Here is an 18,249-nt window from a genome sequence, read left to right on the forward strand (position 1 = left end):
TAATGCCACACGATTTGTCATGTCGACACACGCACGCTTTCTGGAGATTAAATACTAAAAGAAATCAGCGATTGCAAGAATCGTCCATATATTGCCCCTGTTAAAACCGTACAAAGCGGTAACAGGGCGGGGTATTGGGTTTAGTTTTCAACTAGCAATAATCGCGCCTCGGAATATCCTCATCAGCTACGATATCGCCTCTGCGCAAAGCTGCCTTTGGAATCTAGTTCCTTACTCTTGTGCCCGCTTGTAACATTTATGTTTGTTGCAAATCGAGACTACGACTTTCTGTGTCAGTTTGCGATGCCCACGGTATTTAAATGATAACGATCACAAAAAAAAATGAAAGAGGGCACTGAGTTGCTAAGATATAGCATTTCTATGCGGAAAGCGTTTCATTAATTGTCCTAACACAGAATAAACTGCACCAACCATAACTGACAATGGTCATGCACATCGATTGATTGACGATTTCACCACAAGCAGTTGTTGTGGTTTCAACAAATAGCAAAGACTCTTGAAAATACCCCACTCCACGGAAATCTTTAGTAAAAGGCGAAAGATTTGCTCATGTTGAAGTGAGATCAGAGTTGCAGAACGAATAGGTAGTATTAACGAAAGAAACAGATTCCGACTTTCAGTTTGTGGTGTGTTTGGTTCAAATTTTTTGCAAATTGTCCTTTGTACAATACTTAAATAATGCCACACGATTTGTCATGTCGACACACGCACGCTTTCTGGAGATTAAATACTAAAAGAAATCAGCGATTGCAAGAATCGTCCATATATTGCCCCTGTTAAAACCGTACAAAGCGGTAACAGGGCGGGGTATTGGGTTTAGTTTTCAACTAGCAATAATCGCGCCTCGGAATATCCTCATCAGCTACGATATCGCCTCTGCGCAAAGCTGCCTTTGGAATCTAGTTCCTTACTCTTGTGCCCGCTTGTAACATTTATGTTTGTTGCAAATCGAGACTACGACTTTCTGTGTCAGTTTGCGATGCCCACGGTATTTAAATGATAACGATCACAAAAAAAAATGAAAGAGGGCACTGAGTTGCTAAGATATAGCATTTCTATGCGGAAAGCGTTTCATTAATTGTCCTAACACAGAATAAACTGCACCAACCATAACTGACAATGGTCATGCACATCGATTGATTGACGATTTCACCACAAGCAGTTGTTGTGGTTTCAACAAATAGCAAAGACTCTTGAAAATACCCCACTCCACGGAAATCTTTAGTAAAAGGCGAAAGATTTGCTCATGTTGAAGTGAGATCAGAGTTGCAGAACGAATAGGTAGTATTAACGAAAGAAACAGATTCCGACTTTCAGTTTGTGGTGTGTTTGGTTCAAATTTTTTGCAAATTGTCCTTTGTACAATACTTAAATAATGCCACACGATTTGTCATGTCGACACACGCACGCTTTCTGGAGATTAAATACTAAAAGAAATCAGCGATTGCAAGAATCGTCCATATATTGCCCCTGTTAAAACCGTACAAAGCGGTAACAGGGCGGGGTATTGGGTTTAGTTTTCAACTAGCAATAATCGCGCCTCGGAATATCCTCATCAGCTACGATATCGCCTCTGCGCAAAGCTGCCTTTGGAATCTAGTTCCTTACTCTTGTGCCCGCTTGTAACATTTATGTTTGTTGCAAATCGAGACTACGACTTTCTGTGTCAGTTTGCGATGCCCACGGTATTTAAATGATAACGATCACAAAAAAAAATGAAAGAGGGCACTGAGTTGCTAAGATATAGCATTTCTATGCGGAAAGCGTTTCATTAATTGTCCTAACACAGAATAAACTGCACCAACCATAACTGACAATGGTCATGCACATCGATTGATTGACGATTTCACCACAAGCAGTTGTTGTGGTTTCAACAAATAGCAAAGACTCTTGAAAATACCCCACTCCACGGAAATCTTTAGTAAAAGGCGAAAGATTTGCTCATGTTGAAGTGAGATCAGAGTTGCAGAACGAATAGGTAGTATTAACGAAAGAAACAGATTCCGACTTTCAGTTTGTGGTGTGTTTGGTTCAAATTTTTTGCAAATTGTCCTTTGTACAATACTTAAATAATGCCACACGATTTGTCATGTCGACACACGCACGCTTTCTGGAGATTAAATACTAAAAGAAATCAGCGATTGCAAGAATCGTCCATATATTGCCCCTGTTAAAACCGTACAAAGCGGTAACAGGGCGGGGTATTGGGTTTAGTTTTCAACTAGCAATAATCGCGCCTCGGAATATCCTCATCAGCTACGATATCGCCTCTGCGCAAAGCTGCCTTTGGAATCTAGTTCCTTACTCTTGTGCCCGCTTGTAACATTTATGTTTGTTGCAAATCGAGACTACGACTTTCTGTGTCAGTTTGCGATGCCCACGGTATTTAAATGATAACGATCACAAAAAAAAATGAAAGAGGGCACTGAGTTGCTAAGATATAGCATTTCTATGCGGAAAGCGTTTCATTAATTGTCCGATTAACCGCACCAACCATAACTGACAATGGTCATGCACATCGATTGATTGACGATTTCACCACAAGCAGTTGTTGTGGTTTCAACAAATAGCAAAGACTCTTGAAAATACCCCACTCCACGGAAATCTTTAGTAAAAGGCGAAAGATTTGCTCATGTTGAAGTGAGATCAGAGTTGCAGAACGAATAGGTAGTATTAACGAAAGAAACAGATTCCGACTTTCAGTTTGTGGTGTGTTTGGTTCAAATTTTTTGCAAATTGTCCTTTGTACAATACTTAAATAATGCCACACGATTTGTCATGTCGACACACGCACGCTTTCTGGAGATTAAATACTAAAAGAAATCAGCGATTGCAAGAATCGTCCATATATTGCCCCTGTTAAAACCGTACAAAGCGGTAACAGGGCGGGGTATTGGGTTTAGTTTTCAACTAGCAATAATCGCGCCTCGGAATATCCTCATCAGCTACGATATCGCCTCTGCGCAAAGCTGCCTTTGGAATCTAGTTCCTTACTCTTGTGCCCGCTTGTAACATTTATGTTTGTTGCAAATCGAGACTACGACTTTCTGTGTCAGTTTGCGATGCCCACGGTATTTAAATGATAACGATCACAAAAAAAAATGAAAGAGGGCACTGAGTTGCTAAGATATAGCATTTCTATGCGGAAAGCGTTTCATTAATTGTCCGATTAACCGCACCAACCATAACTGACAATGGTCATGCACATCGATTGATTGACGATTTCACCACAAGCAGTTGTTGTGGTTTCAACAAATAGCAAAGACTCTTGAAAATACCCCACTCCACGGAAATCTTTAGTAAAAGGCGAAAGATTTGCTCATGTTGAAGTGAGATCAGAGTTGCAGAACGAATAGGTAGTATTAACGAAAGAAACAGATTCCGACTTTCAGTTTGTGGTGTGTTTGGTTCAAATTTTTTGCAAATTGTCCTTTGTACAATACTTAAATAATGCCACACGATTTGTCATGTCGACACACGCACGCTTTCTGGAGATTAAATACTAAAAGAAATCAGCGATTGCAAGAATCGTCCATATATTGCCCCTGTTAAAACCGTACAAAGCGGTAACAGGGCGGGGTATTGGGTTTAGTTTTCAACTAGCAATAATCGCGCCTCGGAATATCCTCATCAGCTACGATATCGCCTCTGCGCAAAGCTGCCTTTGGAATCTAGTTCCTTACTCTTGTGCCCGCTTGTAACATTTATGTTTGTTGCAAATCGAGACTACGACTTTCTGTGTCAGTTTGCGATGCCCACGGTATTTAAATGATAACGATCACAAAAAAAAATGAAAGAGGGCACTGAGTTGCTAAGATATAGCATTTCTATGCGGAAAGCGTTTCATTAATTGTCCGATTAACCGCACCAACCATAACTGACAATGGTCATGCACATCGATTGATTGACGATTTCACCACAAGCAGTTGTTGTGGTTTCAACAAATAGCAAAGACTCTTGAAAATACCCCACTCCACGGAAATCTTTAGTAAAAGGCGAAAGATTTGCTCATGTTGAAGTGAGATCAGAGTTGCAGAACGAATAGGTAGTATTAACGAAAGAAACAGATTCCGACTTTCAGTTTGTGGTGTGTTTGGTTCAAATTTTTTGCAAATTGTCCTTTGTACAATACTTAAATAATGCCACACGATTTGTCATGTCGACACACGCACGCTTTCTGGAGATTAAATACTAAAAGAAATCAGCGATTGCAAGAATCGTCCATATATTGCCCCTGTTAAAACCGTACAAAGCGGTAACAGGGCGGGGTATTGGGTTTAGTTTTCAACTAGCAATAATCGCGCCTCGGAATATCCTCATCAGCTACGATATCGCCTCTGCGCAAAGCTGCCTTTGGAATCTAGTTCCTTACTCTTGTGCCCGCTTGTAACATTTATGTTTGTTGCAAATCGAGACTACGACTTTCTGTGTCAGTTTGCGATGGCCACGGTATTTAAATGATAACGATCACAAAAAAAAATGAAAGAGGGCACTGAGTTGCTAAGATATAGCATTTCTATGCGGAAAGCGTTTCATTAATTGTCCGATTAACCGCACCAACCATAACTGACAATGGTCATGCACATCGATTGATTGACGATTTCACCACAAGCAGTTGTTGTGGTTTCAACAAATAGCAAAGACTCTTGAAAATACCCCACTCCACGGAAATCTTTAGTAAAAGGCGAAAGATTTGCTCATGTTGAAGTGAGATCAGAGTTGCAGAACGAATAGGTAGTATTAACGAAAGAAACAGATTCCGACTTTCAGTTTGTGGTGTGTTTGGTTCAAATTTTTTGCAAATTGTCCTTTGTACAATACTTAAATAATGCCACACGATTTGTCATGTCGACACACGCACGCTTTCTGGAGATTAAATACTAAAAGAAATCAGCGATTGCAAGAATCGTCCATATATTGCCCCTGTTAAAACCGTACAAAGCGGTAACAGGGCGGGGTATTGGGTTTAGTTTTCAACTAGCAATAATCGCGCCTCGGAATATCCTCATCAGCTACGATATCGCCTCTGCGCAAAGCTGCCTTTGGAATCTAGTTCCTTACTCTTGTGCCCGCTTGTAACATTTATGTTTGTTGCAAATCGAGACTACGACTTTCTGTGTCAGTTTGCGATGCCCACGGTATTTAAATGATAACGATCACAAAAAAAAATGAAAGAGGGCACTGAGTTGCTAAGATATAGCATTTCTATGCGGAAAGCGTTTCATTAATTGTCCGATTAACCGCACCAACCATAACTGACAATGGTCATGCACATCGATTGATTGACGATTTCACCACAAGCAGTTGTTGTGGTTTCAACAAATAGCAAAGACTCTTGAAAATACCCCACTCCACGGAAATCTTTAGTAAAAGGCGAAAGATTTGCTCATGTTGAAGTGAGATCAGAGTTGCAGAACGAATAGGTAGTATTAACGAAAGAAACAGATTCCGACTTTCAGTTTGTGGTGTGTTTGGTTCAAATTTTTTGCAAATTGTCCTTTGTACAATACTTAAATAATGCCACACGATTTGTCATGTCGACACACGCACGCTTTCTGGAGATTAAATACTAAAAGAAATCAGCGATTGCAAGAATCGTCCATATATTGCCCCTGTTAAAACCGTACAAAGCGGTAACAGGGCGGGGTATTGGGTTTAGTTTTCAACTAGCAATAATCGCGCCTCGGAATATCCTCATCAGCTACGATATCGCCTCTGCGCAAAGCTGCCTTTGGAATCTAGTTCCTTACTCTTGTGCCCGCTTGTAACATTTATGTTTGTTGCAAATCGAGACTACGACTTTCTGTGTCAGTTTGCGATGCCCACGGTATTTAAATGATAACGATCACAAAAAAAAATGAAAGAGGGCACTGAGTTGCTAAGATATAGCATTTCTATGCGGAAAGCGTTTCATTAATTGTCCGATTAACCGCACCAACCATAACTGACAATGGTCATGCACATCGATTGATTGACGATTTCACCACAAGCAGTTGTTGTGGTTTCAACAAATAGCAAAGACTCTTGAAAATACCCCACTCCACGGAAATCTTTAGTAAAAGGCGAAAGATTTGCTCATGTTGAAGTGAGATCAGAGTTGCAGAACGAATAGGTAGTATTAACGAAAGAAACAGATTCCGACTTTCAGTTTGTGGTGTGTTTGGTTCAAATTTTTTGCAAATTGTCCTTTGTACAATACTTAAATAATGCCACACGATTTGTCATGTCGACACACGCACGCTTTCTGGAGATTAAATACTAAAAGAAATCAGCGATTGCAAGAATCGTCCATATATTGCCCCTGTTAAAACCGTACAAAGCGGTAACAGGGCGGGGTATTGGGTTTAGTTTTCAACTAGCAATAATCGCGCCTCGGAATATCCTCATCAGCTACGATATCGCCTCTGCGCAAAGCTGCCTTTGGAATCTAGTTCCTTACTCTTGTGCCCGCTTGTAACATTTATGTTTGTTGCAAATCGAGACTACGACTTTCTGTGTCAGTTTGCGATGCCCACGGTATTTAAATGATAACGATCACAAAAAAAAATGAAAGAGGGCACTGAGTTGCTAAGATATAGCATTTCTATGCGGAAAGCGTTTCATTAATTGTCCGATTAACCGCACCAACCATAACTGACAATGGTCATGCACATCGATTGATTGACGATTTCACCACAAGCAGTTGTTGTGGTTTCAACAAATAGCAAAGACTCTTGAAAATACCCCACTCCACGGAAATCTTTAGTAAAAGGCGAAAGATTTGCTCATGTTGAAGTGAGATCAGAGTTGCAGAACGAATAGGTAGTATTAACGAAAGAAACAGATTCCGACTTTCAGTTTGTGGTGTGTTTGGTTCAAATTTTTTGCAAATTGTCCTTTGTACAATACTTAAATAATGCCACACGATTTGTCATGTCGACACACGCACGCTTTCTGGAGATTAAATACTAAAAGAAATCAGCGATTGCAAGAATCGTCCATATATTGCCCCTGTTAAAACCGTACAAAGCGGTAACAGGGCGGGGTATTGGGTTTAGTTTTCAACTAGCAATAATCGCGCCTCGGAATATCCTCATCAGCTACGATATCGCCTCTGCGCAAAGCTGCCTTTGGAATCTAGTTCCTTACTCTTGTGCCCGCTTGTAACATTTATGTTTGTTGCAAATCGAGACTACGACTTTCTGTGTCAGTTTGCGATGCCCACGGTATTTAAATGATAACGATCACAAAAAAAAATGAAAGAGGGCACTGAGTTGCTAAGATATAGCATTTCTATGCGGAAAGCGTTTCATTAATTGTCCGATTAACCGCACCAACCATAACTGACAATGGTCATGCACATCGATTGATTGACGATTTCACCACAAGCAGTTGTTGTGGTTTCAACAAATAGCAAAGACTCTTGAAAATACCCCACTCCACGGAAATCTTTAGTAAAAGGCGAAAGATTTGCTCATGTTGAAGTGAGATCAGAGTTGCAGAACGAATAGGTAGTATTAACGAAAGAAACAGATTCCGACTTTCAGTTTGTGGTGTGTTTGGTTCAAATTTTTTGCAAATTGTCCTTTGTACAATACTTAAATAATGCCACACGATTTGTCATGTCGACACACGCACGCTTTCTGGAGATTAAATACTAAAAGAAATCAGCGATTGCAAGAATCGTCCATATATTGCCCCTGTTAAAACCGTACAAAGCGGTAACAGGGCGGGGTATTGGGTTTAGTTTTCAACTAGCAATAATCGCGCCTCGGAATATCCTCATCAGCTACGATATCGCCTCTGCGCAAAGCTGCCTTTGGAATCTAGTTCCTTACTCTTGTGCCCGCTTGTAACATTTATGTTTGTTGCAAATCGAGACTACGACTTTCTGTGTCAGTTTGCGATGCCCACGGTATTTAAATGATAACGATCACAAAAAAAAATGAAAGAGGGCACTGAGTTGCTAAGATATAGCATTTCTATGCGGAAAGCGTTTCATTAATTGTCCGATTAACCGCACCAACCATAACTGACAATGGTCATGCACATCGATTGATTGACGATTTCACCACAAGCAGTTGTTGTGGTTTCAACAAATAGCAAAGACTCTTGAAAATACCCCACTCCACGGAAATCTTTAGTAAAAGGCGAAAGATTTGCTCATGTTGAAGTGAGATCAGAGTTGCAGAACGAATAGGTAGTATTAACGAAAGAAACAGATTCCGACTTTCAGTTTGTGGTGTGTTTGGTTCAAATTTTTTGCAAATTGTCCTTTGTACAATACTTAAATAATGCCACACGATTTGTCATGTCGACACACGCACGCTTTCTGGAGATTAAATACTAAAAGAAATCAGCGATTGCAAGAATCGTCCATATATTGCCCCTGTTAAAACCGTACAAAGCGGTAACAGGGCGGGGTATTGGGTTTAGTTTTCAACTAGCAATAATCGCGCCTCGGAATATCCTCATCAGCTACGATATCGCCTCTGCGCAAAGCTGCCTTTGGAATCTAGTTCCTTACTCTTGTGCCCGCTTGTAACATTTATGTTTGTTGCAAATCGAGACTACGACTTTCTGTGTCAGTTTGCGATGCCCACGGTATTTAAATGATAACGATCACAAAAAAAAATGAAAGAGGGCACTGAGTTGCTAAGATATAGCATTTCTATGCGGAAAGCGTTTCATTAATTGTCCGATTAACCGCACCAACCATAACTGACAATGGTCATGCACATCGATTGATTGACGATTTCACCACAAGCAGTTGTTGTGGTTTCAACAAATAGCAAAGACTCTTGAAAATACCCCACTCCACGGAAATCTTTAGTAAAAGGCGAAAGATTTGCTCATGTTGAAGTGAGATCAGAGTTGCAGAACGAATAGGTAGTATTAACGAAAGAAACAGATTCCGACTTTCAGTTTGTGGTGTGTTTGGTTCAAATTTTTTGCAAATTGTCCTTTGTACAATACTTAAATAATGCCACACGATTTGTCATGTCGACACACGCACGCTTTCTGGAGATTAAATACTAAAAGAAATCAGCGATTGCAAGAATCGTCCATATATTGCCCCTGTTAAAACCGTACAAAGCGGTAACAGGGCGGGGTATTGGGTTTAGTTTTCAACTAGCAATAATCGCGCCTCGGAATATCCTCATCAGCTACGATATCGCCTCTGCGCAAAGCTGCCTTTGGAATCTAGTTCCTTACTCTTGTGCCCGCTTGTAACATTTATGTTTGTTGCAAATCGAGACTACGACTTTCTGTGTCAGTTTGCGATGCCCACGGTATTTAAATGATAACGATCACAAAAAAAAATGAAAGAGGGCACTGAGTTGCTAAGATATAGCATTTCTATGCGGAAAGCGTTTCATTAATTGTCCGATTAACCGCACCAACCATAACTGACAATGGTCATGCACATCGATTGATTGACGATTTCACCACAAGCAGTTGTTGTGGTTTCAACAAATAGCAAAGACTCTTGAAAATACCCCACTCCACGGAAATCTTTAGTAAAAGGCGAAAGATTTGCTCATGTTGAAGTGAGATCAGAGTTGCAGAACGAATAGGTAGTATTAACGAAAGAAACAGATTCCGACTTTCAGTTTGTGGTGTGTTTGGTTCAAATTTTTTGCAAATTGTCCTTTGTACAATACTTAAATAATGCCACACGATTTGTCATGTCGACACACGCACGCTTTCTGGAGATTAAATACTAAAAGAAATCAGCGATTGCAAGAATCGTCCATATATTGCCCCTGTTAAAACCGTACAAAGCGGTAACAGGGCGGGGTATTGGGTTTAGTTTTCAACTAGCAATAATCGCGCCTCGGAATATCCTCATCAGCTACGATATCGCCTCTGCGCAAAGCTGCCTTTGGAATCTAGTTCCTTACTCTTGTGCCCGCTTGTAACATTTATGTTTGTTGCAAATCGAGACTACGACTTTCTGTGTCAGTTTGCGATGCCCACGGTATTTAAATGATAACGATCACAAAAAAAAATGAAAGAGGGCACTGAGTTGCTAAGATATAGCATTTCTATGCGGAAAGCGTTTCATTAATTGTCCGATTAACCGCACCAACCATAACTGACAATGGTCATGCACATCGATTGATTGACGATTTCACCACAAGCAGTTGTTGTGGTTTCAACAAATAGCAAAGACTCTTGAAAATACCCCACTCCACGGAAATCTTTAGTAAAAGGCGAAAGATTTGCTCATGTTGAAGTGAGATCAGAGTTGCAGAACGAATAGGTAGTATTAACGAAAGAAACAGATTCCGACTTTCAGTTTGTGGTGTGTTTGGTTCAAATTTTTTGCAAATTGTCCTTTGTACAATACTTAAATAATGCCACACGATTTGTCATGTCGACACACGCACGCTTTCTGGAGATTAAATACTAAAAGAAATCAGCGATTGCAAGAATCGTCCATATATTGCCCCTGTTAAAACCGTACAAAGCGGTAACAGGGCGGGGTATTGGGTTTAGTTTTCAACTAGCAATAATCGCGCCTCGGAATATCCTCATCAGCTACGATATCGCCTCTGCGCAAAGCTGCCTTTGGAATCTAGTTCCTTACTCTTGTGCCCGCTTGTAACATTTATGTTTGTTGCAAATCGAGACTACGACTTTCTGTGTCAGTTTGCGATGCCCACGGTATTTAAATGATAACGATCACAAAAAAAAATGAAAGAGGGCACTGAGTTGCTAAGATATAGCATTTCTATGCGGAAAGCGTTTCATTAATTGTCCGATTAACCGCACCAACCATAACTGACAATGGTCATGCACATCGATTGATTGACGATTTCACCACAAGCAGTTGTTGTGGTTTCAACAAATAGCAAAGACTCTTGAAAATACCCCACTCCACGGAAATCTTTAGTAAAAGGCGAAAGATTTGCTCATGTTGAAGTGAGATCAGAGTTGCAGAACGAATAGGTAGTATTAACGAAAGAAACAGATTCCGACTTTCAGTTTGTGGTGTGTTTGGTTCAAATTTTTTGCAAATTGTCCTTTGTACAATACTTAAATAATGCCACACGATTTGTCATGTCGACACACGCACGCTTTCTGGAGATTAAATACTAAAAGAAATCAGCGATTGCAAGAATCGTCCATATATTGCCCCTGTTAAAACCGTACAAAGCGGTAACAGGGCGGGGTATTGGGTTTAGTTTTCAACTAGCAATAATCGCGCCTCGGAATATCCTCATCAGCTACGATATCGCCTCTGCGCAAAGCTGCCTTTGGAATCTAGTTCCTTACTCTTGTGCCCGCTTGTAACATTTATGTTTGTTGCAAATCGAGACTACGACTTTCTGTGTCAGTTTGCGATGCCCACGGTATTTAAATGATAACGATCACAAAAAAAAATGAAAGAGGGCACTGAGTTGCTAAGATATAGCATTTCTATGCGGAAAGCGTTTCATTAATTGTCCGATTAACCGCACCAACCATAACTGACAATGGTCATGCACATCGATTGATTGACGATTTCACCACAAGCAGTTGTTGTGGTTTCAACAAATAGCAAAGACTCTTGAAAATACCCCACTCCACGGAAATCTTTAGTAAAAGGCGAAAGATTTGCTCATGTTGAAGTGAGATCAGAGTTGCAGAACGAATAGGTAGTATTAACGAAAGAAACAGATTCCGACTTTCAGTTTGTGGTGTGTTTGGTTCAAATTTTTTGCAAATTGTCCTTTGTACAATACTTAAATAATGCCACACGATTTGTCATGTCGACACACGCACGCTTTCTGGAGATTAAATACTAAAAGAAATCAGCGATTGCAAGAATCGTCCATATATTGCCCCTGTTAAAACCGTACAAAGCGGTAACAGGGCGGGGTATTGGGTTTAGTTTTCAACTAGCAATAATCGCGCCTCGGAATATCCTCATCAGCTACGATATCGCCTCTGCGCAAAGCTGCCTTTGGAATCTAGTTCCTTACTCTTGTGCCCGCTTGTAACATTTATGTTTGTTGCAAATCGAGACTACGACTTTCTGTGTCAGTTTGCGATGCCCACGGTATTTAAATGATAACGATCACAAAAAAAAATGAAAGAGGGCACTGAGTTGCTAAGATATAGCATTTCTATGCGGAAAGCGTTTCATTAATTGTCCTAACACAGAATAAACTGCACCAACCATAACTGACAATGGTCATGCACATCGATTGATTGACGATTTCACCACAAGCAGTTGTTGTGGTTTCAACAAATAGCAAAGACTCTTGAAAATACCCCACTCCACGGAAATCTTTAGTAAAAGGCGAAAGATTTGCTCATGTTGAAGTGAGATCAGAGTTGCAGAACGAATAGGTAGTATTAACGAAAGAAACAGATTCCGACTTTCAGTTTGTGGTGTGTTTGGTTCAAATTTTTTGCAAATTGTCCTTTGTACAATACTTAAATAATGCCACACGATTTGTCATGTCGACACACGCACGCTTTCTGGAGATTAAATACTAAAAGAAATCAGCGATTGCAAGAATCGTCCATATATTGCCCCTGTTAAAACCGTACAAAGCGGTAACAGGGCGGGGTATTGGGTTTAGTTTTCAACTAGCAATAATCGCGCCTCGGAATATCCTCATCAGCTACGATATCGCCTCTGCGCAAAGCTGCCTTTGGAATCTAGTTCCTTACTCTTGTGCCCGCTTGTAACATTTATGTTTGTTGCAAATCGAGACTACGACTTTCTGTGTCAGTTTGCGATGCCCACGGTATTTAAATGATAACGATCACAAAAAAAAATGAAAGAGGGCACTGAGTTGCTAAGATATAGCATTTCTATGCGGAAAGCGTTTCATTAATTGTCCTAACACAGAATAAACTGCACCAACCATAACTGACAATGGTCATGCACATCGATTGATTGACGATTTCACCACAAGCAGTTGTTGTGGTTTCAACAAATAGCAAAGACTCTTGAAAATACCCCACTCCACGGAAATCTTTAGTAAAAGGCGAAAGATTTGCTCATGTTGAAGTGAGATCAGAGTTGCAGAACGAATAGGTAGTATTAACGAAAGAAACAGATTCCGACTTTCAGTTTGTGGTGTGTTTGGTTCAAATTTTTTGCAAATTGTCCTTTGTACAATACTTAAATAATGCCACACGATTTGTCATGTCGACACACGCACGCTTTCTGGAGATTAAATACTAAAAGAAATCAGCGATTGCAAGAATCGTCCATATATTGCCCCTGTTAAAACCGTACAAAGCGGTAACAGGGCGGGGTATTGGGTTTAGTTTTCAACTAGCAATAATCGCGCCTCGGAATATCCTCATCAGCTACGATATCGCCTCTGCGCAAAGCTGCCTTTGGAATCTAGTTCCTTACTCTTGTGCCCGCTTGTAACATTTATGTTTGTTGCAAATCGAGACTACGACTTTCTGTGTCAGTTTGCGATGCCCACGGTATTTAAATGATAACGATCACAAAAAAAAATGAAAGAGGGCACTGAGTTGCTAAGATATAGCATTTCTATGCGGAAAGCGTTTCATTAATTGTCCTAACACAGAATAAACTGCACCAACCATAACTGACAATGGTCATGCACATCGATTGATTGACGATTTCACCACAAGCAGTTGTTGTGGTTTCAACAAATAGCAAAGACTCTTGAAAATACCCCACTCCACGGAAATCTTTAGTAAAAGGCGAAAGATTTGCTCATGTTGAAGTGAGATCAGAGTTGCAGAACGAATAGGTAGTATTAACGAAAGAAACAGATTCCGACTTTCAGTTTGTGGTGTGTTTGGTTCAAATTTTTTGCAAATTGTCCTTTGTACAATACTTAAATAATGCCACACGATTTGTCATGTCGACACACGCACGCTTTCTGGAGATTAAATACTAAAAGAAATCAGCGATTGCAAGAATCGTCCATATATTGCCCCTGTTAAAACCGTACAAAGCGGTAACAGGGCGGGGTATTGGGTTTAGTTTTCAACTAGCAATAATCGCGCCTCGGAATATCCTCATCAGCTACGATATCGCCTCTGCGCAAAGCTGCCTTTGGAATCTAGTTCCTTACTCTTGTGCCCGCTTGTAACATTTATGTTTGTTGCAAATCGAGACTACGACTTTCTGTATCAGTTTGCGATGCCCACGGTATTTAAATGATAACGATCACAAAAAAAAATGAAAGAGGGCACTGAGTTGCTAAGATATAGCATTTCTATGCGGAAAGCGTTTCATTAATTGTCCTAACACAGAATAAACTGCACCAACCATAACTGACAATGGTCATGCACATCGATTGATTGACGATTTCACCACAAGCAGTTGTTGTGGTTTCAACAAATAGCAAAGACTCTTGAAAATACCCCACTCCACGGAAATCTTTAGTAAAAGGCGAAAGATTTGCTCATGTTGAAGTGAGATCAGAGTTGCAGAACGAATAGGTAGTATTAACGAAAGAAACAGATTCCGACTTTCAGTTTGTGGTGTGTTTGGTTCAAATTTTTTGCAAATTGTCCTTTGTACAATACTTAAATAATGCCACACGATTTGTCATGTCGACACACGCACGCTTTCTGGAGATTAAATACTAAAAGAAATCAGCGATTGCAAGAATCGTCCATATATTGCCCCTGTTAAAACCGTACAAAGCGGTAACAGGGCGGGGTATTGGGTTTAGTTTTCAACTAGCAATAATCGCGCCTCGGAATATCCTCATCAGCTACGATATCGCCTCTGCGCAAAGCTGCCTTTGGAATCTAGTTCCTTACTCTTGTGCCCGCTTGTAACATTTATGTTTGTTGCAAATCGAGACTACGACTTTCTGTGTCAGTTTGCGATGCCCACGGTATTTAAATGATAACGATCACAAAAAAAAATGAAAGAGGGCACTGAGTTGCTAAGATATAGCATTTCTATGCGGAAAGCGTTTCATTAATTGTCCTAACACAGAATAAACTGCACCAACCATAACTGACAATGGTCATGCACATCGATTGATTGACGATTTCACCACAAGCAGTTGTTGTGGTTTCAACAAATAGCAAAGACTCTTGAAAATACCCCACTCCACGGAAATCTTTAGTAAAAGGCGAAAGATTTGCTCATGTTGAAGTGAGATCAGAGTTGCAGAACGAATAGGTAGTATTAACGAAAGAAACAGATTCCGACTTTCAGTTTGTGGTGTGTTTGGTTCAAATTTTTTGCAAATTGTCCTTTGTACAATACTTAAATAATGCCACACGATTTGTCATGTCGACACACGCACGCTTTCTGGAGATTAAATACTAAAAGAAATCAGCGATTGCAAGAATCGTCCATATATTGCCCCTGTTAAAACCGTACAAAGCGGTAACAGGGCGGGGTATTGGGTTTAGTTTTCAACTAGCAATAATCGCGCCTCGGAATATCCTCATCAGCTACGATATCGCCTCTGCGCAAAGCTGCCTTTGGAATCTAGTTCCTTACTCTTGTGCCCGCTTGTAACATTTATGTTTGTTGCAAATCGAGACTACGACTTTCTGTGTCAGTTTGCGATGCCCACGGTATTTAAATGATAACGATCACAAAAAAAAATGAAAGAGGGCACTGAGTTGCTAAGATATAGCATTTCTATGCGGAAAGCGTTTCATTAATTGTCCGATTAACCGCACCAACCATAACTGACAATGGTCATGCACATCGATTGATTGACGATTTCACCACAAGCAGTTGTTGTGGTTTCAACAAATAGCAAAGACTCTTGAAAATACCCCACTCCACGGAAATCTTTAGTAAAAGGCGAAAGATTTGCTCATGTTGAAGTGAGATCAGAGTTGCAGAACGAATAGGTAGTATTAACGAAAGAAACAGATTCCGACTTTCAGTTTGTGGTGTGTTTGGTTCAAATTTTTTGCAAATTGTCCTTTGTACAATACTTAAATAATGCCACACGATTTGTCATGTCGACACACGCACGCTTTCTGGAGATTAAATACTAAAAGAAATCAGCGATTGCAAGAATCGTCCATATATTGCCCCTGTTAAAACCGTACAAAGCGGTAACAGGGCGGGGTATTGGGTTTAGTTTTCAACTAGCAATAATCGCGCCTCGGAATATCCTCATCAGCTACGATATCGCCTCTGCGCAAAGCTGCCTTTGGAATCTAGTTCCTTACTCTTGTGCCCGCTTGTAACATTTATGTTTGTTGCAAATCGAGACTACGACTTTCTGTGTCAGTTTGCGATGCCCACGGTATTTAAATGATAACGATCACAAAAAAAAATGAAAGAGGGCACTGAGTTGCTAAGATATAGCATTTCTATGCGGAAAGCGTTTCATTAATTGTCCTAACACAGAATAAACTGCACCAACCATAACTGACAATGGTCATGCACATCGATTGATTGACGATTTCACCACAAGCAGTTGTTGTGGTTTCAACAAATAGCAAAGACTCTTGAAAATACCCCACTCCACGGAAATCTTTAGTAAAAGGCGAAAGATTTGCTCATGTTGAAGTGAGATCAGAGTTGCAGAACGAATAGGTAGTATTAACGAAAGAAACAGATTCCGACTTTCAGTTTGTGGTGTGTTTGGTTCAAATTTTTTGCAAATTGTCCTTTGTACAATACTTAAATAATGCCACACGATTTGTCATGTCGACACACGCACGCTTTCTGGAGATTAAATACTAAAAGAAATCAGCGATTGCAAGAATCGTCCATATATTGCCCCTGTTAAAACCGTACAAAGCGGTAACAGGGCGGGGTATTGGGTTTAGTTTTCAACTAGCAATAATCGCGCCTCGGAATATCCTCATCAGCTACGATATCGCCTCTGCGCAAAGCTGCCTTTGGAATCTAGTTCCTTACTCTTGTGCCCGCTTGTAACATTTATGTTTGTTGCAAATCGAGACTACGACTTTCTGTGTCAGTTTGCGATGCCCACGGTATTTAAATGATAACGATCACAAAAAAAAATGAAAGAGGGCACTGAGTTGCTAAGATATAGCATTTCTATGCGGAAAGCGTTTCATTAATTGTCCGATTAACCGCACCAACCATAACTGACAATGGTCATGCACATCGATTGATTGACGATTTCACCACAAGCAGTTGTTGTGGTTTCAACAAATAGCAAAGACTCTTGAAAATACCCCACTCCACGGAAATCTTTAGTAAAAGGCGAAAGATTTGCTCATGTTGAAGTGAGATCAGAGTTGCAGAACGAATAGGTAGTATTAACGAAAGAAACAGATTCCGACTTTCAGTTTGTGGTGTGTTTGGTTCAAATTTTTTGCAAATTGTCCTTTGTACAATACTTAAATAATGCCACACGATTTGTCATGTCGACACACGCACGCTTTCTGGAGATTAAATACTAAAAGAAATCAGCGATTGCAAGAATCGTCCATATATTGCCCCTGTTAAAACCGTACAAAGCGGTAACAGGGCGGGGTATTGGGTTTAGTTTTCAACTAGCAATAATCGCGCCTCGGAATATCCTCATCAGCTACGATATCGCCTCTGCGCAAAGCTGCCTTTGGAATCTAGTTCCTTACTCTTGTGCCCGCTTGTAACATTTATGTTTGTTGCAAATCGAGACTACGACTTTCTGTGTCAGTTTGCGATGCCCACGGTATTTAAATGATAACGATCACAAAAAAAAATGAAAGAGGGCACTGAGTTGCTAAGATATAGCATTTCTATGCGGAAAGCGTTTCATTAATTGTCCGATTAACCGCACCAACCATAACTGACAATGGTCATGCACATCGATTGATTGACGATTTCACCACAAGCAGTTGTTGTGGTTTCAACAAATAGCAAAGACTCTTGAAAATACCCCACTCCACGGAAATCTTTAGTAAAAGGCGAAAGATTTGCTCATGTTGAAGTGAGATCAGAGTTGCAGAACGAATAGGTAGTATTAACGAAAGAAACAGATTCCGACTTTCAGTTTGTGGTGTGTTTGGTTCAAATTTTTTGCAAATTGTCCTTTGTACAATACTTAAATAATGCCACACGATTTGTCATGTCGACACACGCACGCTTTCTGGAGATTAAATACTAAAAGAAATCAGCGATTGCAAGAATCGTCCATATATTGCCCCTGTTAAAACCGTACAAAGCGGTAACAGGGCGGGGTATTGGGTTTAGTTTTCAACTAGCAATAATCGCGCCTCGGAATATCCTCATCAGCTACGATATCGCCTCTGCGCAAAGCTGCCTTTGGAATCTAGTTCCTTACTCTTGTGCCCGCTTGTAACATTTATGTT

General features: G+C 40.3%; 53 non-coding genes across 53 annotated transcripts; all 53 read right to left on the bottom strand.

The window, feature by feature from the left end:
• Positions 1-70: 70 nt before the first annotated feature.
• LOC145221406 (U4 spliceosomal RNA) lies at positions 71-212 on the bottom strand. Its single transcript, XR_013858882.1, has one exon. It is a non-coding gene; the product is annotated as a U4 spliceosomal RNA (small nuclear RNA).
• Positions 213-475: 263 nt separating this feature from the next.
• On the bottom strand, positions 476-592 carry LOC145220958 (U5 spliceosomal RNA). Its single transcript, XR_013858463.1, has one exon. It is a non-coding gene; the product is annotated as a U5 spliceosomal RNA (small nuclear RNA).
• A 175-nt stretch (positions 593-767) lies between these two features.
• LOC145221407 (U4 spliceosomal RNA) lies at positions 768-909 on the bottom strand. The gene has a single exon (XR_013858883.1). It is a non-coding gene; the product is annotated as a U4 spliceosomal RNA (small nuclear RNA).
• Positions 910-1,172: 263 nt separating this feature from the next.
• On the bottom strand, positions 1,173-1,289 carry LOC145220959 (U5 spliceosomal RNA). The gene has a single exon (XR_013858464.1). It is a non-coding gene; the product is annotated as a U5 spliceosomal RNA (small nuclear RNA).
• A 175-nt stretch (positions 1,290-1,464) lies between these two features.
• On the bottom strand, positions 1,465-1,606 carry LOC145221408 (U4 spliceosomal RNA). Its single transcript, XR_013858884.1, has one exon. It is a non-coding gene; the product is annotated as a U4 spliceosomal RNA (small nuclear RNA).
• Positions 1,607-1,869: 263 nt separating this feature from the next.
• On the bottom strand, positions 1,870-1,986 carry LOC145220960 (U5 spliceosomal RNA). Its single transcript, XR_013858465.1, has one exon. It is a non-coding gene; the product is annotated as a U5 spliceosomal RNA (small nuclear RNA).
• A 175-nt stretch (positions 1,987-2,161) lies between these two features.
• On the bottom strand, positions 2,162-2,303 carry LOC145221409 (U4 spliceosomal RNA). The gene has a single exon (XR_013858885.1). It is a non-coding gene; the product is annotated as a U4 spliceosomal RNA (small nuclear RNA).
• Positions 2,304-2,558: 255 nt separating this feature from the next.
• On the bottom strand, positions 2,559-2,675 carry LOC145220961 (U5 spliceosomal RNA). Its single transcript, XR_013858466.1, has one exon. It is a non-coding gene; the product is annotated as a U5 spliceosomal RNA (small nuclear RNA).
• Positions 2,676-2,850: 175 nt separating this feature from the next.
• Positions 2,851-2,992, bottom strand: LOC145221410 (U4 spliceosomal RNA). Its single transcript, XR_013858886.1, has one exon. It is a non-coding gene; the product is annotated as a U4 spliceosomal RNA (small nuclear RNA).
• Positions 2,993-3,247: 255 nt separating this feature from the next.
• On the bottom strand, positions 3,248-3,364 carry LOC145220962 (U5 spliceosomal RNA). The gene has a single exon (XR_013858467.1). It is a non-coding gene; the product is annotated as a U5 spliceosomal RNA (small nuclear RNA).
• A 175-nt stretch (positions 3,365-3,539) lies between these two features.
• On the bottom strand, positions 3,540-3,681 carry LOC145221411 (U4 spliceosomal RNA). Its single transcript, XR_013858887.1, has one exon. It is a non-coding gene; the product is annotated as a U4 spliceosomal RNA (small nuclear RNA).
• A 255-nt stretch (positions 3,682-3,936) lies between these two features.
• LOC145220964 (U5 spliceosomal RNA) lies at positions 3,937-4,053 on the bottom strand. The gene has a single exon (XR_013858469.1). It is a non-coding gene; the product is annotated as a U5 spliceosomal RNA (small nuclear RNA).
• Positions 4,054-4,228: 175 nt separating this feature from the next.
• LOC145221412 (U4 spliceosomal RNA) lies at positions 4,229-4,370 on the bottom strand. The gene has a single exon (XR_013858888.1). It is a non-coding gene; the product is annotated as a U4 spliceosomal RNA (small nuclear RNA).
• Positions 4,371-4,625: 255 nt separating this feature from the next.
• LOC145220965 (U5 spliceosomal RNA) lies at positions 4,626-4,742 on the bottom strand. The gene has a single exon (XR_013858470.1). It is a non-coding gene; the product is annotated as a U5 spliceosomal RNA (small nuclear RNA).
• Positions 4,743-4,917: 175 nt separating this feature from the next.
• LOC145221414 (U4 spliceosomal RNA) lies at positions 4,918-5,059 on the bottom strand. Its single transcript, XR_013858890.1, has one exon. It is a non-coding gene; the product is annotated as a U4 spliceosomal RNA (small nuclear RNA).
• A 255-nt stretch (positions 5,060-5,314) lies between these two features.
• Positions 5,315-5,431, bottom strand: LOC145220966 (U5 spliceosomal RNA). The gene has a single exon (XR_013858471.1). It is a non-coding gene; the product is annotated as a U5 spliceosomal RNA (small nuclear RNA).
• Positions 5,432-5,606: 175 nt separating this feature from the next.
• Positions 5,607-5,748, bottom strand: LOC145221415 (U4 spliceosomal RNA). Its single transcript, XR_013858891.1, has one exon. It is a non-coding gene; the product is annotated as a U4 spliceosomal RNA (small nuclear RNA).
• A 255-nt stretch (positions 5,749-6,003) lies between these two features.
• Positions 6,004-6,120, bottom strand: LOC145220967 (U5 spliceosomal RNA). Its single transcript, XR_013858472.1, has one exon. It is a non-coding gene; the product is annotated as a U5 spliceosomal RNA (small nuclear RNA).
• A 175-nt stretch (positions 6,121-6,295) lies between these two features.
• Positions 6,296-6,437, bottom strand: LOC145221417 (U4 spliceosomal RNA). The gene has a single exon (XR_013858892.1). It is a non-coding gene; the product is annotated as a U4 spliceosomal RNA (small nuclear RNA).
• Positions 6,438-6,692: 255 nt separating this feature from the next.
• On the bottom strand, positions 6,693-6,809 carry LOC145220968 (U5 spliceosomal RNA). The gene has a single exon (XR_013858473.1). It is a non-coding gene; the product is annotated as a U5 spliceosomal RNA (small nuclear RNA).
• Positions 6,810-6,984: 175 nt separating this feature from the next.
• LOC145221418 (U4 spliceosomal RNA) lies at positions 6,985-7,126 on the bottom strand. The gene has a single exon (XR_013858893.1). It is a non-coding gene; the product is annotated as a U4 spliceosomal RNA (small nuclear RNA).
• Positions 7,127-7,381: 255 nt separating this feature from the next.
• LOC145220970 (U5 spliceosomal RNA) lies at positions 7,382-7,498 on the bottom strand. Its single transcript, XR_013858474.1, has one exon. It is a non-coding gene; the product is annotated as a U5 spliceosomal RNA (small nuclear RNA).
• Positions 7,499-7,673: 175 nt separating this feature from the next.
• Positions 7,674-7,815, bottom strand: LOC145221419 (U4 spliceosomal RNA). The gene has a single exon (XR_013858894.1). It is a non-coding gene; the product is annotated as a U4 spliceosomal RNA (small nuclear RNA).
• A 255-nt stretch (positions 7,816-8,070) lies between these two features.
• Positions 8,071-8,187, bottom strand: LOC145220971 (U5 spliceosomal RNA). Its single transcript, XR_013858475.1, has one exon. It is a non-coding gene; the product is annotated as a U5 spliceosomal RNA (small nuclear RNA).
• A 175-nt stretch (positions 8,188-8,362) lies between these two features.
• LOC145221421 (U4 spliceosomal RNA) lies at positions 8,363-8,504 on the bottom strand. The gene has a single exon (XR_013858896.1). It is a non-coding gene; the product is annotated as a U4 spliceosomal RNA (small nuclear RNA).
• Positions 8,505-8,759: 255 nt separating this feature from the next.
• Positions 8,760-8,876, bottom strand: LOC145220972 (U5 spliceosomal RNA). The gene has a single exon (XR_013858476.1). It is a non-coding gene; the product is annotated as a U5 spliceosomal RNA (small nuclear RNA).
• A 175-nt stretch (positions 8,877-9,051) lies between these two features.
• LOC145221422 (U4 spliceosomal RNA) lies at positions 9,052-9,193 on the bottom strand. The gene has a single exon (XR_013858897.1). It is a non-coding gene; the product is annotated as a U4 spliceosomal RNA (small nuclear RNA).
• A 255-nt stretch (positions 9,194-9,448) lies between these two features.
• On the bottom strand, positions 9,449-9,565 carry LOC145220973 (U5 spliceosomal RNA). The gene has a single exon (XR_013858477.1). It is a non-coding gene; the product is annotated as a U5 spliceosomal RNA (small nuclear RNA).
• Positions 9,566-9,740: 175 nt separating this feature from the next.
• On the bottom strand, positions 9,741-9,882 carry LOC145221423 (U4 spliceosomal RNA). The gene has a single exon (XR_013858898.1). It is a non-coding gene; the product is annotated as a U4 spliceosomal RNA (small nuclear RNA).
• Positions 9,883-10,137: 255 nt separating this feature from the next.
• On the bottom strand, positions 10,138-10,254 carry LOC145220974 (U5 spliceosomal RNA). Its single transcript, XR_013858478.1, has one exon. It is a non-coding gene; the product is annotated as a U5 spliceosomal RNA (small nuclear RNA).
• Positions 10,255-10,429: 175 nt separating this feature from the next.
• LOC145221424 (U4 spliceosomal RNA) lies at positions 10,430-10,571 on the bottom strand. Its single transcript, XR_013858899.1, has one exon. It is a non-coding gene; the product is annotated as a U4 spliceosomal RNA (small nuclear RNA).
• A 255-nt stretch (positions 10,572-10,826) lies between these two features.
• On the bottom strand, positions 10,827-10,943 carry LOC145220976 (U5 spliceosomal RNA). The gene has a single exon (XR_013858480.1). It is a non-coding gene; the product is annotated as a U5 spliceosomal RNA (small nuclear RNA).
• Positions 10,944-11,118: 175 nt separating this feature from the next.
• Positions 11,119-11,260, bottom strand: LOC145221425 (U4 spliceosomal RNA). Its single transcript, XR_013858900.1, has one exon. It is a non-coding gene; the product is annotated as a U4 spliceosomal RNA (small nuclear RNA).
• A 255-nt stretch (positions 11,261-11,515) lies between these two features.
• Positions 11,516-11,632, bottom strand: LOC145220977 (U5 spliceosomal RNA). The gene has a single exon (XR_013858481.1). It is a non-coding gene; the product is annotated as a U5 spliceosomal RNA (small nuclear RNA).
• Positions 11,633-11,807: 175 nt separating this feature from the next.
• On the bottom strand, positions 11,808-11,949 carry LOC145221427 (U4 spliceosomal RNA). The gene has a single exon (XR_013858902.1). It is a non-coding gene; the product is annotated as a U4 spliceosomal RNA (small nuclear RNA).
• Positions 11,950-12,212: 263 nt separating this feature from the next.
• Positions 12,213-12,329, bottom strand: LOC145220978 (U5 spliceosomal RNA). The gene has a single exon (XR_013858482.1). It is a non-coding gene; the product is annotated as a U5 spliceosomal RNA (small nuclear RNA).
• Positions 12,330-12,504: 175 nt separating this feature from the next.
• Positions 12,505-12,646, bottom strand: LOC145221428 (U4 spliceosomal RNA). Its single transcript, XR_013858903.1, has one exon. It is a non-coding gene; the product is annotated as a U4 spliceosomal RNA (small nuclear RNA).
• A 263-nt stretch (positions 12,647-12,909) lies between these two features.
• On the bottom strand, positions 12,910-13,026 carry LOC145220979 (U5 spliceosomal RNA). The gene has a single exon (XR_013858483.1). It is a non-coding gene; the product is annotated as a U5 spliceosomal RNA (small nuclear RNA).
• Positions 13,027-13,201: 175 nt separating this feature from the next.
• Positions 13,202-13,343, bottom strand: LOC145221429 (U4 spliceosomal RNA). Its single transcript, XR_013858904.1, has one exon. It is a non-coding gene; the product is annotated as a U4 spliceosomal RNA (small nuclear RNA).
• A 263-nt stretch (positions 13,344-13,606) lies between these two features.
• On the bottom strand, positions 13,607-13,723 carry LOC145220980 (U5 spliceosomal RNA). Its single transcript, XR_013858484.1, has one exon. It is a non-coding gene; the product is annotated as a U5 spliceosomal RNA (small nuclear RNA).
• Positions 13,724-13,898: 175 nt separating this feature from the next.
• Positions 13,899-14,040, bottom strand: LOC145221430 (U4 spliceosomal RNA). Its single transcript, XR_013858905.1, has one exon. It is a non-coding gene; the product is annotated as a U4 spliceosomal RNA (small nuclear RNA).
• Positions 14,041-14,303: 263 nt separating this feature from the next.
• On the bottom strand, positions 14,304-14,420 carry LOC145220981 (U5 spliceosomal RNA). The gene has a single exon (XR_013858485.1). It is a non-coding gene; the product is annotated as a U5 spliceosomal RNA (small nuclear RNA).
• Positions 14,421-14,595: 175 nt separating this feature from the next.
• On the bottom strand, positions 14,596-14,737 carry LOC145221431 (U4 spliceosomal RNA). The gene has a single exon (XR_013858906.1). It is a non-coding gene; the product is annotated as a U4 spliceosomal RNA (small nuclear RNA).
• A 263-nt stretch (positions 14,738-15,000) lies between these two features.
• Positions 15,001-15,117, bottom strand: LOC145220982 (U5 spliceosomal RNA). Its single transcript, XR_013858486.1, has one exon. It is a non-coding gene; the product is annotated as a U5 spliceosomal RNA (small nuclear RNA).
• Positions 15,118-15,292: 175 nt separating this feature from the next.
• LOC145221432 (U4 spliceosomal RNA) lies at positions 15,293-15,434 on the bottom strand. The gene has a single exon (XR_013858907.1). It is a non-coding gene; the product is annotated as a U4 spliceosomal RNA (small nuclear RNA).
• A 255-nt stretch (positions 15,435-15,689) lies between these two features.
• Positions 15,690-15,806, bottom strand: LOC145220983 (U5 spliceosomal RNA). The gene has a single exon (XR_013858487.1). It is a non-coding gene; the product is annotated as a U5 spliceosomal RNA (small nuclear RNA).
• Positions 15,807-15,981: 175 nt separating this feature from the next.
• On the bottom strand, positions 15,982-16,123 carry LOC145221433 (U4 spliceosomal RNA). The gene has a single exon (XR_013858908.1). It is a non-coding gene; the product is annotated as a U4 spliceosomal RNA (small nuclear RNA).
• Positions 16,124-16,386: 263 nt separating this feature from the next.
• LOC145220984 (U5 spliceosomal RNA) lies at positions 16,387-16,503 on the bottom strand. The gene has a single exon (XR_013858488.1). It is a non-coding gene; the product is annotated as a U5 spliceosomal RNA (small nuclear RNA).
• Positions 16,504-16,678: 175 nt separating this feature from the next.
• LOC145221434 (U4 spliceosomal RNA) lies at positions 16,679-16,820 on the bottom strand. The gene has a single exon (XR_013858909.1). It is a non-coding gene; the product is annotated as a U4 spliceosomal RNA (small nuclear RNA).
• A 255-nt stretch (positions 16,821-17,075) lies between these two features.
• On the bottom strand, positions 17,076-17,192 carry LOC145220986 (U5 spliceosomal RNA). The gene has a single exon (XR_013858489.1). It is a non-coding gene; the product is annotated as a U5 spliceosomal RNA (small nuclear RNA).
• Positions 17,193-17,367: 175 nt separating this feature from the next.
• On the bottom strand, positions 17,368-17,509 carry LOC145221435 (U4 spliceosomal RNA). Its single transcript, XR_013858910.1, has one exon. It is a non-coding gene; the product is annotated as a U4 spliceosomal RNA (small nuclear RNA).
• Positions 17,510-17,764: 255 nt separating this feature from the next.
• LOC145220988 (U5 spliceosomal RNA) lies at positions 17,765-17,881 on the bottom strand. Its single transcript, XR_013858491.1, has one exon. It is a non-coding gene; the product is annotated as a U5 spliceosomal RNA (small nuclear RNA).
• A 175-nt stretch (positions 17,882-18,056) lies between these two features.
• Positions 18,057-18,198, bottom strand: LOC145221436 (U4 spliceosomal RNA). Its single transcript, XR_013858911.1, has one exon. It is a non-coding gene; the product is annotated as a U4 spliceosomal RNA (small nuclear RNA).
• Between the last annotated feature and the right edge of the window lie 51 nt (positions 18,199-18,249).

Source organism: Phallusia mammillata, chromosome 3 (genome assembly GCF_965637545.1).
Source record: "Phallusia mammillata chromosome 3, kaPhaMamm4.hap1.1, whole genome shotgun sequence".
NCBI classification, from domain to species: Eukaryota; Metazoa; Chordata; class Ascidiacea; order Phlebobranchia; family Ascidiidae; genus Phallusia; species Phallusia mammillata.